The sequence below is a fragment of the Pundamilia nyererei genome, unplaced genomic scaffold (assembly GCF_000239375.1).
Source record: "Pundamilia nyererei isolate P.nyererei 1_Seehausen unplaced genomic scaffold, PunNye1.0 scaffold00086, whole genome shotgun sequence".
Classification (NCBI taxonomy): Eukaryota; Metazoa; Chordata; class Actinopteri; order Cichliformes; family Cichlidae; genus Pundamilia; species Pundamilia nyererei.
Window position 1 is genome coordinate 1,940,054 of NW_005187487.1, and position 13,576 is coordinate 1,953,629.

The window sequence follows — 13,576 nt, forward strand, 5'->3', positions numbered from 1 at the left end:
TGACATGGAGATTTATTTTTAAATTATCTAGAGAAATTGAAAAAGATCCACTGGGCTGTTTGTTCATAATACATAAATATCCAAATTCACATTTTTAATAAAGACAGAAAGGGAAACTAGAGTTTTTGCTCGCTGGCATTTCTCACACTTCACAAAGCTATTCCAGAAATGTCACAAAACAGATTTTATGAGTAAAGTCATTGTAGCTTCTTAGATTTAGTCAGAGCTACTTAAAAAAGTACAGCTGTGTCTTCTTCACATGTTCTTTAGTTTCTTCTTTCTCAAGAAAACCTACATTTTAATGTCACATGTATTTGAAAATCAAATTTTAAAAAAGCTGTTGATTTGACTGGAGAGGAACCTTCAGTGATGATGCATGAGGCTTCTTCATCCTCAATAGAGGATGAAAAACCGATTAGACAGACTGGGATTGGTGCTTGCCTAAGATCAGCAGGTGCCTTGTTTGCAAGAAGCAGTCGACACCCCAGGACTGCCCCACATGCAGTGCATTGCAGAAAAGAGCATGCAGGCGAAAAATTGTTCCTCTAAAATGAGCTGCATGATGGATGGATTAAGTGACACTTTTTTTGTTCTGCCAGTATGGAAAATCTCAGTTTGTGAGCTATTGTTGCAGAGGACTAGCAATTTACTCAAGCAGAAGAATGAAGCAGCAGTTTTGGGGATAATTTGCCTTATAGTGAAACTGAATCATGCGAACAAAGTAAAGCTCAGCTCAGGGTCAGCAGGACATTGTTCACTGATTATCTCCTGGTATGTTCATCAAGTTATTTCAGAGAGAACACTGTACAGTGCTTAAGGCTATTTTTTTTAAAAAGAATCTCTGCAAAAGGATCATGTTGAGTGTGGAGAGCTGTATAATGAACGCCTCTACCTATAAAATCCTCATATTAAGAAAAAATGTAAAAAGAAAGTCTTTCACAGAAGTCAAAGAGAAAATGAGCATTTTCTTGCTCGCTTCTCATATTTCCTCCATTAGGTCTCAGGTGTATGTAACCACTGAATCACTGCACCCTCTGTTCAGACGGTCTAACAGAAAGACCAGTCTGTGCTTTCGTATGAGTCAGAAGAATCTCAAGCCTTCCTGTTGTTTCAGTACAGCTTTTAACACCCTCAGGCTCAGCAAGGAATACAAGCAGTCCTTCATTTCAACCCAACATATTCTCCCAAATGATGGTTTCACAGCGTGTTGGCTCAAAACTAAAAGTTAAAAAATGAAAACAAATCTAGAAGAATGAGGGTAAACAGAATTGAGCTTAACAGACTTTTATGGCCCGCTCTTCATGTTTTTTGCTTGAGGCCAGCAGCTCAAAGCTGTATTAACCACTACTTCCAATGCATTGAGAAACCTGTTGTCAGATACTATACAACTAAAACTCTTTGACGTCCTACTTCAGAAAACAGCAAATAGGTTCGGTTAAAGTTGGAGCTAAAACTGGGAAAGTCTGACCCATTTCACACAGTCTCAGGTCCAGTCAGTGTGTAAATGAATATGTTTTAAGAGAACATTTTCCTTCCTCTCCTTGTGAATAAAACAAGGTATAAAACTTTAATGTAGAGATGTAACCTTTTTTCAAAAAGGTCAGCACTTGCATTGGGATAATAAAAAGAAAATCTAACACGCTATAGTAGAGATTAATGAATGAACTCACTGGACCACTTTTTGCCATATCCATACTAAAGTGATATAACTAATATGTATGAAAGACTTTTGCATCTATGTTGATGTATCCATTAAGTGTTGCCTTCAATCAACTGTGTTGGGCCATTATAACACTCATGGCACTCATTGGGTGTCATGAGTGTTAATAATGATTTGAGCACAAAATTTAGAACATTCAACTGATTAATTTTGAACTTCTCAGACAAATCAAACACTTAATTTAATGGAACTACCAGCTATGTAGGTAATGTTGGAATAATGTGACCGGGGGTAAGTGCATGCACAGCATTGTTCTGAAGGGTAAGTGCATCTTTAAGATAGCATGTAAGTCTATCCATTCAAGATAAGGCTGACACAAATGTCTACACCAGAGAGACTAAAACACATTAAAAGACTAATGTAGGAATCTATTAGGTCAATTGGACTTTTGGGCAGAAAAGACTCCTTTGTAATTTTTAAACTGTCCATTATGAGTCTTACACTTCTACAGATATTGTTATAACCAGTTTTCTCCTATGAAGTACACGATCTAAAGGAGAAGCTGATGCATTACCAGTTGTTCATCTAGCAGCCATAAACATAACTGTTATGAGGTAGGTTTAATCCAACTTTTTAGTGTTATTCATCATTTATTGTTTTAATGAATGTGTCCTCGGTGCAGGATTAAAATAAAATCCCATGGTCACTTGTCAGTTTACTCTACCTGAGCAGTGACCTTTAGGAAGAGCTATAAAACACTCTGCAAGAGTCACTGACGTGAACATTACACCCAGGAGTTCAGTCAGCATATACGGACTTCTTGTGGCCACAACATGTCAGTAGATTAAATGCCAGTAAGACCTTAAGGCCACTCTTAAACTACTGCATTAAAACAGACTAATCACTGTTAAATATTCATCGGGTAACTATTTGTTCAAATAATTATTTTACCTTCTCCATCAGTTCGTCTGTGTGTGTGAGAGTAAGGGGTTCTTCCTGTCTTTTTGTATATCTATTCAGCACCCACTTCATACCAGGAACAAATTGAGGCTTTGCTGAGCCTGTTGACATCTAAAGGATAGCCTGCTGTGGGATTATACAGGCTCATCGCCTGAGGCTGTGTGGCTTTCCTCTGTGTTTGCTTCACCGGTAAAAGGCAGAGACATAATTCTAAGATATTGTTTGTTTCTTTTTTTCTTTTTATGGCACTGATCTTCTTTTGGTAGCAAAAACTTCAACGTCTCAATTACAATTCACAGCCACTACTTTAAAATGTGTATCCTGACTGATATGGCCCATAACCACAAGTTTATCAGGCTGGGACACAGTTGGCATTCGCTATCACACATTCAGCTCCAGCAGTGAATTATGTTTTTGCTCTGATTTTATTTTTTACACTGTCAGTGAAACATGCTGTTTGTGTTGAAATTTGCAGAAGCACAAAATGATCACCCGAGGCCCAAGGCGCTACATTTTTTAGCACTCACCTAATTTTCCTATTTTTGGCGGTTTCCTCTTCATCCCAGGATATGCTTGCCAGCGGCTTATTATAACTAATTACGGCACAATTACACCACTTCATGTAATCATGTGGAACACAAGCCATGCAGTGCAACACATCTTAGTTACAGTTAAAGGGAAGAATGCAAGCTAAATGACTCCATTCATATTATAGAAACAATATCAGCTAGACTTGGTTAAACCAATGTTTGTTAGCACATCTATATATTATCATTGCTTAGAAACAGGACTAAATAAGAAAACAAGGGGCCAAATAAGGGACTTTGTTGTAACACCACTGCCTTGTCTCAACATCTCCTTAGGCAGCAGGACACTGGGTTATGGCAATATTGGGATGGGCTGTCTCCTAAGTTATCATTTATCTCACCCTAAAATTATCCTTTTCCTAACCCAGTCACTGAAAGTGAAAGTAAAAGCAGGAAAACCTAAAAGATTTAGTGAAAGAGAGAAAAGAAAGCATAAACAAGTGCAGGGCACAAAGGTCCAAAATGGGAAACAAACCAGGATCTGGTGGCTGATAAATCTGCAGATTTTTACAGACCTGATACTTCTTGGTGGTTAAATGTTCCAGCCCCAAAAGATACCTTGTTTGTAACGCTGACGCAAAGGGGACATTTAATGAAATTGTATTATGTGAGGCAAGGTGGACATGAAAACTCCGAAGCCAGATAGCTAACAAATGTCTGTAAAAGAAAAGAATAAAAATGTAGTAATGGCAAAGTAAAAATCTTACCCTAAACCTAATTCAGATGCTGCGGTGAGACCTTAACAGTGAGATGCATATAAGAAAAAAACCCCCAAAAAAGTTAAATAGAACAGCTGTGTGAATATTACATCTGAGAGCATGGGGCATGTAACATAGCCCCTTTATCTCGGAGGCTAATCTTCTGCATTGTAGCCTGCTTTTAGAACTGCATTTAGAATGCATTATTTTTCACGTCAGTAAACACACTGAGTTTGAGGACTTTGAAGAAGAGATTACATAATGGTTGACTGCTGGGGTGACTGAAAAAGACAACTCTGTACTAAGCACAAATGTAACCAGCCTGAAATTATTTTACTAAACGATTTGAATATGGATAATTTGTTTGCAACCCCATCTATATTACACTCTATCAAGATAAGTCCTGTCAAAGAAAACGGGGGGAAGTGTGCGTCAAACTCAATTTCCAGTGACAATCAATAAAATCAAACCACTCAGATGTGCGCTGTTGTAACACAGAGAGATTTATAAGGGGAAAAAGATTTTACTGTCTGAAGCTTCACAATTCCTCCCAACTGAATGCCTAATAAACAAGCAAAGGAAAGGTTGGTGTTCAAAAGCAGCGCAGAGGGAACACTGTGTGCATACTGTAGGCTCATGCTGACTATGAGACGTAAACTCACTGCTGTGAGACAAGGACGGTGCTTTGCAAAGAACCCATCAAGAGAGCAATCATCGGGGAGGACCCGAAAGGAGCACGGCGAGATTAAAAGACCTGCTATCAATTTATCAAAGACGCCGCTGAGACGGAACTTCAACTTTAAGGCAGAATTGGGACATTTTCCACCTAATGACTGCAATTTATAACAGAGCATGGACAACTCTGAAACTAAAATCTTGAGAGCCAATTATAATAAACACTTAAAGTTGCATCCTTGTGAAGCGTACTTGTTGATGACGCTACCGACTGCACAAAATATGCTAATAACTCCTGAGAATTCCACTCAAACGAACACAAATGTATACCGCAGAGCTCAAGAATATGGTGTGGCACATGTCAAATGGGATTTAAGGTGCAGTAGAAAAGGAATGAAAAGATGTCAAGAAAACATGAAAAGAATAATGCTCCTTGTGTAACTTGGCTAACAACTTTGTTATAGAAAAACAAGCGGAGCAACAAATTTCTTGTCTTCTTCTTTCATTTACCACCTTGACAAACTCTGCAGCAGAGTAAAGATAGTTGCCTATGTGCAGTAGCATCTGACCTTTTTGGAGCCAGTCTGGGCGACTCTGGCTGTCTTACTGTGAATAATAAGTGGGCCTGCTCTCTCTTTGACCACAGACCTTCATCCAGACAGTGATTTCACACGTTTGCCAATGCCAATGACTCATTACTTCTGTCTTTTGTGTGTGTGAGTGTGTGTGTGTGTTTTTCGCACTCACTATTTCTTTATTTTGCTCAGGGGCTTAGGAAGATAAGCTGTTCCAGCCCCTCTCTAAATTACAGCTCCTTCACTGTAGCGACATCCCCAGCAGAGCCTGAATGTTATCACTCCACAGCGGCACGAGGAGCTCTCCATTTTAGATCTCTGGAGCTAAACAGTTTTTGTTGCTAACCTTGGGGCCCACTGCACATGAGCAAGTAAGAGGAGCAATCCTGATGGAGCTGCTGTCATGCTTTTGGTGATAACTTCAGCAGTGTCTGTGTTTTCTTGCAGTGCAGCAGGAAAAAAGTCAAGGAATTTGTAGGTGTAAATTTAACAAGCAGCATTCAAATAACACAAACACAGTTTTGTCAGCCTGTTTATACATTAATGATATATAGTGAGTTCGCTAAATAATGTATTGCTCACTCACAGGTTATGCTAACATTAATATTTACCGATAGATGGTAAATGGTAAATGAACTAGTTCTTATATAGCGCTTTTCCACTCTTCTGAGCACTCAAAGCGCTTTACACAACTTGCGCATTCACCCATTCACACCCATTCACACAAGCACAACTGACATTCACATACATTCATACTCCGATGGATGCATCGGAGAGCAATTTCGGGTTAGTATCTTGCCCAAGGATATTTGGCATGCAGACTAGGGGAAGCCGGGAATCGAACCACCAACCTTCCGATCAGTAGATGACCTGCTCTACCACCTGAGCTACAGCCACCCAGATGGATGGAGCATCTGAGCCAACAGCTCATGTGAGGTGGCACTAAGATCAGCTTTTATCTTGACCTTGTTCATCTAAACTACAGCTATGCTAAATTAAGTTGACCCTGGTGTAGGGGTATTTTTTATAGAAAACAAGTTGGGAAAAGGAGGGACATTTGTGACAATGCCACCAGCACAACCACAACTCTTACCATCAAGAAGCAAAATGTGTCTTGTATCAGGGATAATCACTTCTAATCGCCATGTTGGCAGACATGTTTGCCACCTTTCCCCTCTGAGGCTGTGATCCACAGAGTCTGTGAGCTGTAATTTACTGTAACAGGCAAGGGTACATTACACTTCGAGGTTGTTGATAGAAATCCATCTTACAGTCAGCTCTAGAGTGTGACTTGAAGGCACAGAGAGTAACAATATAAAGTCTTTAGAGCAACACTTGGCTTTCTTTTCCATTTTCCTTTCAGTTTTACGAACATCAAATATTCAGACATACTGTATTTGTAAAGAAAACAAAATAGCATATATCCCATAAAGCATATTTTTATCCTGTATGAGACACTGGAACCCACATGACTGCCTTTTACTTTCAGTCTATCAGCTCTACTGAACGCTGTGTGAGCAGCAAAAGGCTTAACTCACCGGCTTTTAAAATGTAAAAGTTAGTTGAAATCCTGTAGCTTGAGTGGGCTAGAACTGCTGACTGTGATGAATGAACCCACCATTAAATGATAGGCGCCACTGTATTCAAAAGTGCAGCAGTAACAACAACAGGGAATTCGTGTGGGAGGGGAGAAAAGGGTCACAGTGAAACTAAAATGCCAACTCTCAGTGTTTACAGTCCTACTGGGTCTGGAATCGAAACAAAGAGAAGAATGGGAAACATAAAAGAGCAGGGAGGGAGTGGGGTTATAAGATGAATTTACCTTTTGTAATCTGATGCAGTGTAATTTTTCCTAATGTATTTAAAGTGCTTAGTCGTGATAGCAAGAGTTTTAGTCATATCCCAGACGTGCTGTCATCCATACCAGTTCTATAATCATGTCACCAGAAAATACCCCACTTCCCACTGAATTGCTCTCGAGTTTCGCATCCGCAGTCTCTGCTATGTGTGTCCCTACGATCATATTGGTTAGTCAGCAGTGACATCTTAATGTTCCGACTTGTGTTTCACAAAGGAAGGGAGCCGTCGCCTGTGCAAGCTCCCTGAGGTTCTCTAAAAGCTCCACAATGGCTCTACCTTCCACAATATGTAGCTCACTTTGATATACTCTAGAGTCAAGAGCTTCCAGCTGTGACCAGCAAGAAGAAGCCACATCAGAGTAGTGTTGTGGCCAACCCCCAATCCAGCGCAGTAAGGTGATATAGCAGATCTTCAGACATCTCATATGTAGTAAGTCGTTGTTCTCCAGCAAATATCCACTAAAAACTTGTGCTAAAAATACTTCTCTCAATGGGAACTTAGCACTATGTAGATGTTTTACAGAACACTTTTTGGAAAGAGCTCCATCATTGAAATAATGCATTAACGATCTGTCAGACAGTTCACAATGAAAAACCATGCCCACATCTTTATTTCATTTTTAGGATTTAACTTGCTTTTCCATATATTAAAACCCCCCTGAAACATTTCCCTAAAATCACTAATCATTCCACCAGTCTCAGGTCTTAATGTCCGACCCTATGCTCTAAGGATAAGAGACACTTGGAGACTTGTCATATTTAAAAATTCCTTTGGTACCACCACTCTACATGAGTGAGATTTAAAAAAAAAATAAAATGAGGAGGCCTTTATACTGAATGTTAGTAACTCGGTAACCTCCAAACTTCCATCCTTCTTCATTAAGTGGCTTTACATGTATGTATGAGAACATACCGGATTCCAAGACCTCCAAAACTTCTGTGCTTTTACCCCCACAAAAACAAACAAAAAACTGCGGCTTATTCACCAGCAGTATTTTTTCGATTGCTGCTTTTTTTTTAAAGGTCACATTTGAAAATACCAGCACTTAGCATTAAGGTTGAGGAAAGATTGTGGCCTAGCAAGTAATATATGGTTAATTTATTAAGTGTTAAGGTACTATGATGGCTGCATGTACAGCTACACAGTGGTAATACCCACCATGTTAGTGTAGAGGCTTATACATTGCATTCACATTTGTCTTTAAATATAGGAATTAATTTACAGGACAATAAATGCCTGGCTTTGGCTTAGAATTAATTCACATATCCACATAACACTGCATTCTAAAATAAGTACGCACATTTTAGTTTACACTGTTATGTATGATTTAATCTTTGTTTTCTGAGTTACCTTAGTTGCAGCTGCTCCAGTCCCTTGATTGAGGACCCAAGAGGTGGAAAAGGGGCGGAGCGAGCCTTGATGGAAAGCTGCAAACTGGCTCATTCCATGACTCGGGACCATGGGGGGGGAATTGGAGTTCATTATGTCATTAGTTAGGTTTTGTGTGTTTTACCCCTTTTTGTGGGCTTATCAGCCACTATTTAAGTTTCCTCTTTGTCTGGTTAAGTTAGGTCGGTTTGTTTGAGTTACCAGTATGGTTTGTTAACTTTGAGTAGAGGGCTGTTATTTTGACCTATTTTATGGGCCCAAGATTTTGACTCTTTTTGCATGATTTAACCAATTATGTTTTTGGGTTAAATAAAAAAAACCCTTTTTGGACTTTAACCTGTGCCTAAGTTTCCTTCGCTGCTCGGTCCATCACAGGTACTAAATCACTTGAGGAATAAAGTCACAGTGATTGCCTCAGTACATGAAGGACATAGTACATCCTGTTTTAGTACTTAAGCAGGAAGTAATGGTTTTGCTTTACAGAGAGTTTTCTTCTAGGCATTCAGGCCAGTTTAGATATAATGTAATGGTTTTGGAGAGAAGGACCCAAACACTGGACATTACAAACAAGTAAATCCAAAATCATCCAGGAAAACAAGGAAACAGCACTAGGAAGTGAGCCGTAAAGCTTGATTCCTGCAATTTATAAGACAATCTGGTAGGTGGAAAGTGGAAACAGGGGAGTGTGTATACTGTTGTGATTGGCTGACTAAAGACAAGTGGAAAAGCAAAAAAAAAAGGGAGGATGCACCATGGATAACAAAATAAACAGTGATCAGACAGTATTGATAGGAATCCAAAAACAGGACATAAAAAGCTTAATTGTCACAATTGGAACGTTTTTTAGATATTCTTCTTATAATTAGCAAATCGAGGATAATCTGTAAATTAAAGAAGGCAAAGTGTGGTTAACAGGTTCCTCAAGATAATTGAAACATCACCTCTGAGTGACCATAAGTCATATTCATAACTACTGTACTGTATATTGCTGTCAACATTAAGGTGTCTGTTGGGTTTATCTAGGCACAAACCCCGCTCGAACAAAAGTCCAAACTGCACGACAAAACAAGACAAGACAGAGCTTTTTGTTGCACTCTAAATAAAGAAAGCACATTTTGTCAGCACAGACACAGATAAAGGAAATGTTAGAAGGTTGAAAATAAATCGTCTGACTGTCTGGCCTTTTCTTCATATTGATAGCCATATTAGGACACATAAAGGCAATGATTATATATCTATATATTTTAGCACAATATAAAAAATATCAATTCAACAGTGTCTTTACTTGGTCTTTTATTTAAATTGTGTGGTTCTCAAGGTGTGTTGTAATGGACATAAAAGCAAAACTATATTCTACTGAGTTGGAAAAGGCCTCTGGGTTACTTCATTCAAGTTCTGCCGGTGGGAAGCTCCAGATGCCACACCTGAGACTTTGGAGGCAATTGGTAAAACAACAGCAGACTTTTTTTTTTAATGTTGAGAGCTACTAATTGCAATTTCTTCTCAAAACACTGATGTGTCACGTGTACCAAACTGAATTTAATAGTAGTTCGATAAAGGAAGCAATGGAAATAATGGTTGCAAGCAAAAGTGGGAAAGAAATCTGTTGGATTTTTTCTTATTAATGGGTGGATATTTGTAGTTTGTGTCAAAAAACTGAAAAGAATCAGTGATGAAGGCATAGGACTCTACAGATGAAAACCAGAATAACTTTTACACATGACATTGGGCGTAATTCATGGTGTCCATTATACAAACAACAAATCACAGCTGAACAAGTGTAAAGAAACCTTAAAACCTTCAATGGATATCAGTTTTTCACACATATTCCATCTAATCTAGAGAAGTTAGATAACATTTAAAGACCATTGTGTTCTAAGATGAGCAAGCAAGAAGACAAACACGCAACGCCAGAAAAAAAATAAAGAAAGGAATTGCTGGAGCTATATCTAGGGGCTCCACCCCAACAGCTGATGTCTCCAAACACTACATCAAGTATCAGCTTCACTCTGCACATATGCCGCACTCCAGCAGCTGGGCTGTAGTCAACATGAATGCAAACAAAAGACCAACACAGTGACAACAGTAGTGATGATTAAATTCATTAGGGAAATGTCTCCCTGTAATGCATGGCAATTTGAGGTGAAGAAAGCACATGAAAATGCCCTGCAGCTGCACTCTCTTCCTGAGTGCTACTTTTCTGTACATTCATTATTTTAGCAGAGATCAAACGTATCTGACTGCCTTTACACTCCTCCCAGCTTCAAGCTTAGATCCTTTTCTTTATTTCCTCAGCATTCTATGCATCCATACATCTTTCTGTTGGTGAAGGTGAGAGAAGAAGCCATGAGGGAGAGTTTTCTTCACATAGCAGATGAGATGCCACAGAGGGTTTAAGGCTAAATCCCAAGTTATTTTCCACTTAATTTTTGAACTGCTATTGCCCTCCATAAAAGCTATTCCACAGACGCTAACAGGAATTGATCCCCTCTCTATTATTTCCCTGTGCCTTGCTTAATAAAAAAGTCCTCTAGTTGTCATTCCTCCTACATCGCTCTCATAATTTCCTTCACAAAACAACAACTTTCTAACGTTCTCTGTGAGCCTTCTGTGCACGTTGAGCTTCTCCCCACGGTAAAGCTGCCCTACTTCTGAGTGCGTCCTAAGCATCCATCTGCCATACTCGTAAATTGTGTTTCCCTGCGATTGCAGGTTATCTCATCTGTCAAAGCAGGCCTATCAATTTCACCAAGCAGTCTCGACAGAAGGCATTAGCCCTCCAGCGTCATTCTGGCATCAAGCATTGACAGACAATAAATGCTAGTGATATCAACATATCAGATGAGCACTGCTGACAGTTCTGTTGGGACTGTTAGCAATGAGCAGCTAAAGACACAAAAGCAATTCATGCTTTTGTTGTTTTCTGGCTACAAAGGCATGCATATCAGTTAAAGGAATGTAAAAAAGCTTCAAATTGCTAAACTTAAAGCAATAATTGAAGGCAAACAGCTATGTGCCTTGTGCTGCATGTTAGCTGATAGCCAAGCATTAACAACACTGAAGGAATAATTTGAATTAAAGTTTTAAGATTAATGCCTTACAAATCCTGGATCCTACAGTTTCCAAAAAGGAATTCTAACACCTTTAGCAGAAACATTCCCATGTGTTTCAAACGCCGGGCCCTCTTCTGTAACACAGTTGCTCAACACTACACACTCACCACACCCAGTCTAAACCAAAAAAAGAACTAGTGACATCACAATTCCTGTAATGAGGTCATTCTTCACGAGCCACATGAGAAAGTGTGTAACTGCTGAGGCTGAGTAGAGCCATTCACTCACAGATGCATTCAGGGTTAGAGCATCATATGAGTGTTTTCTGTTCCTTAAAGTGGGCGGGCCTTGGTTTGCAGTAGATAATTTATTCCTGAATTAGAATCTACCACTGTTTAAATCAGAATCTATTCCTCTTTGTTTATTGTTACTATCAGTGCAAACTGATTTAACCATGATTATTAATCCACACACATAAAGAATGTGAATTTCTGTTTTCAGTGTCATTGTACAGTAACTTTGACAAGGCATAGAGAAGGTTGTTTATTTGTTGTTGTTTTGTTTTTTCATTGTCATTTAGTATAAAGTACCAAATGACAATGAAAACACTATGACAACATAAATGAGGGCACTTGTTCAATGACTTCAATAGAGAATAGCAAACATAGCATTGAGACAGACATTTCTCTTGAGAGCCAGTGAATGATGGTGAGCAAGTCCAGGGGTATATCAGCCAAACAGACTCAGACTTCAAGTGAATAATATGCGCCTTCATAGGTTTTTGGTTTATAAAGAGTTAGGACTTAGATATCAAATGAAATAATAGCTTCTGCCTATTATTTAGGATTTATTTCAAGTATGCACAGGGATTGCTTTTGATTTTCTTTCTTTCTTTTTTGTAAGAAAGGCTCTCTCTTCACCAGAGCAATCTTGATTTTTTTATTTATTTATTTTTTAAATAATCCAATGATTACATTGTGAGATAGTGATTTTCATAACCATCCATTTTCAGAACAATTTGATGTCCAAACATCACCTCTATGCCACCACCAATACTAAATAAACAATCATAACAAATAGCTTTTCCAAATTCTCTTTATCTAAACACAAGCACCTGGACAGTGCAATGACTGAAAAATGGTCATATTAGTCCTACATAAGCTATTCCTGCTCCATTCAGACACATTGCACATTTGGACAATGAGATGGACTGTAATAAATTAGGCCTACGTGGCTCTGGGAATAAACAGGGTGTGGCGCACCTGTCAATGAGTCATTTTGCATCAGAATATTGCTTGTTTTTGTTGTTGTTTTCTGAGTAAAGGCTGTTGGGTCTCTACAGTAGATGATTTCCTTTTGTTTTCTTTTATTATTATTATTATTTTCTTTTTACAGAAACTTCCTCACTCTGTGTGCTGGAAAGAAATTCTCCATGGTGGGGACAGTCTTGGTTGGGGCGCAGCCATCGATGTCGATAAAATATCAGTACAAATCCCTCTGTGGAAAGGAAACGCTCCCTCTGGGCGCAGTTTGACTGCGCTGTCCGTGGTGCTGAAAAGACTTCAGCGGCCGCGGAACAGGTTCCACCTCCGGACACGGAGTTCATACTCCGTCCCCGCAACTGCCAAGTAATCCACAAGAGGGTGGTGATTACAGTGGGTGGTGGCGTTGGAGCCTCATGGCGGCCATCCCTTAACCACACACACACACACACACACACTCCCGCATTTGCGTACCTGCCAAACCAATATTTTCATTGGCGATAACCAGCACATATCGGACATGCGATTAAAACCTTCTTTTATTCTCTCTCTCTTTCTAGCTCTCTCTCACTGTCTCTCTTTCTCTCTCTCTCTCTCTCTCTCACACACACACACACGCAGCAGCAGCACCAGTCCATCCGTGTAACTTAAAGGGAGTTTAATAAACGTCTCAGCCTACTGTAATCACAGGGGGACGTTTTGGAAAGAGTAGGCTAATCTCTTCCTTCCCTCAATCCCCCCCTCTCTCTCTTTCTCTCTCTTTCTTTTTCTCTCTCACACACACACACACACACACACATGTTTTTTCTCTCCTCTCCTCACTATAATAATTTCAGCTCTACCTGACTCTGCTAAAG

At 39.3% G+C, this 13,576-nt stretch overlaps 1 protein-coding gene across 1 annotated transcript in view; it reads right to left on the reverse strand.

The window, feature by feature from the left end:
- Positions 1 to 13,576, reverse strand: part of LOC102202217 (leucine-rich repeat and fibronectin type-III domain-containing protein 2) — a 132,394-nt gene that overhangs the window by 117,577 nt on the left and 1,241 nt on the right. The gene's annotated exons all lie outside the window — the stretch shown is intronic.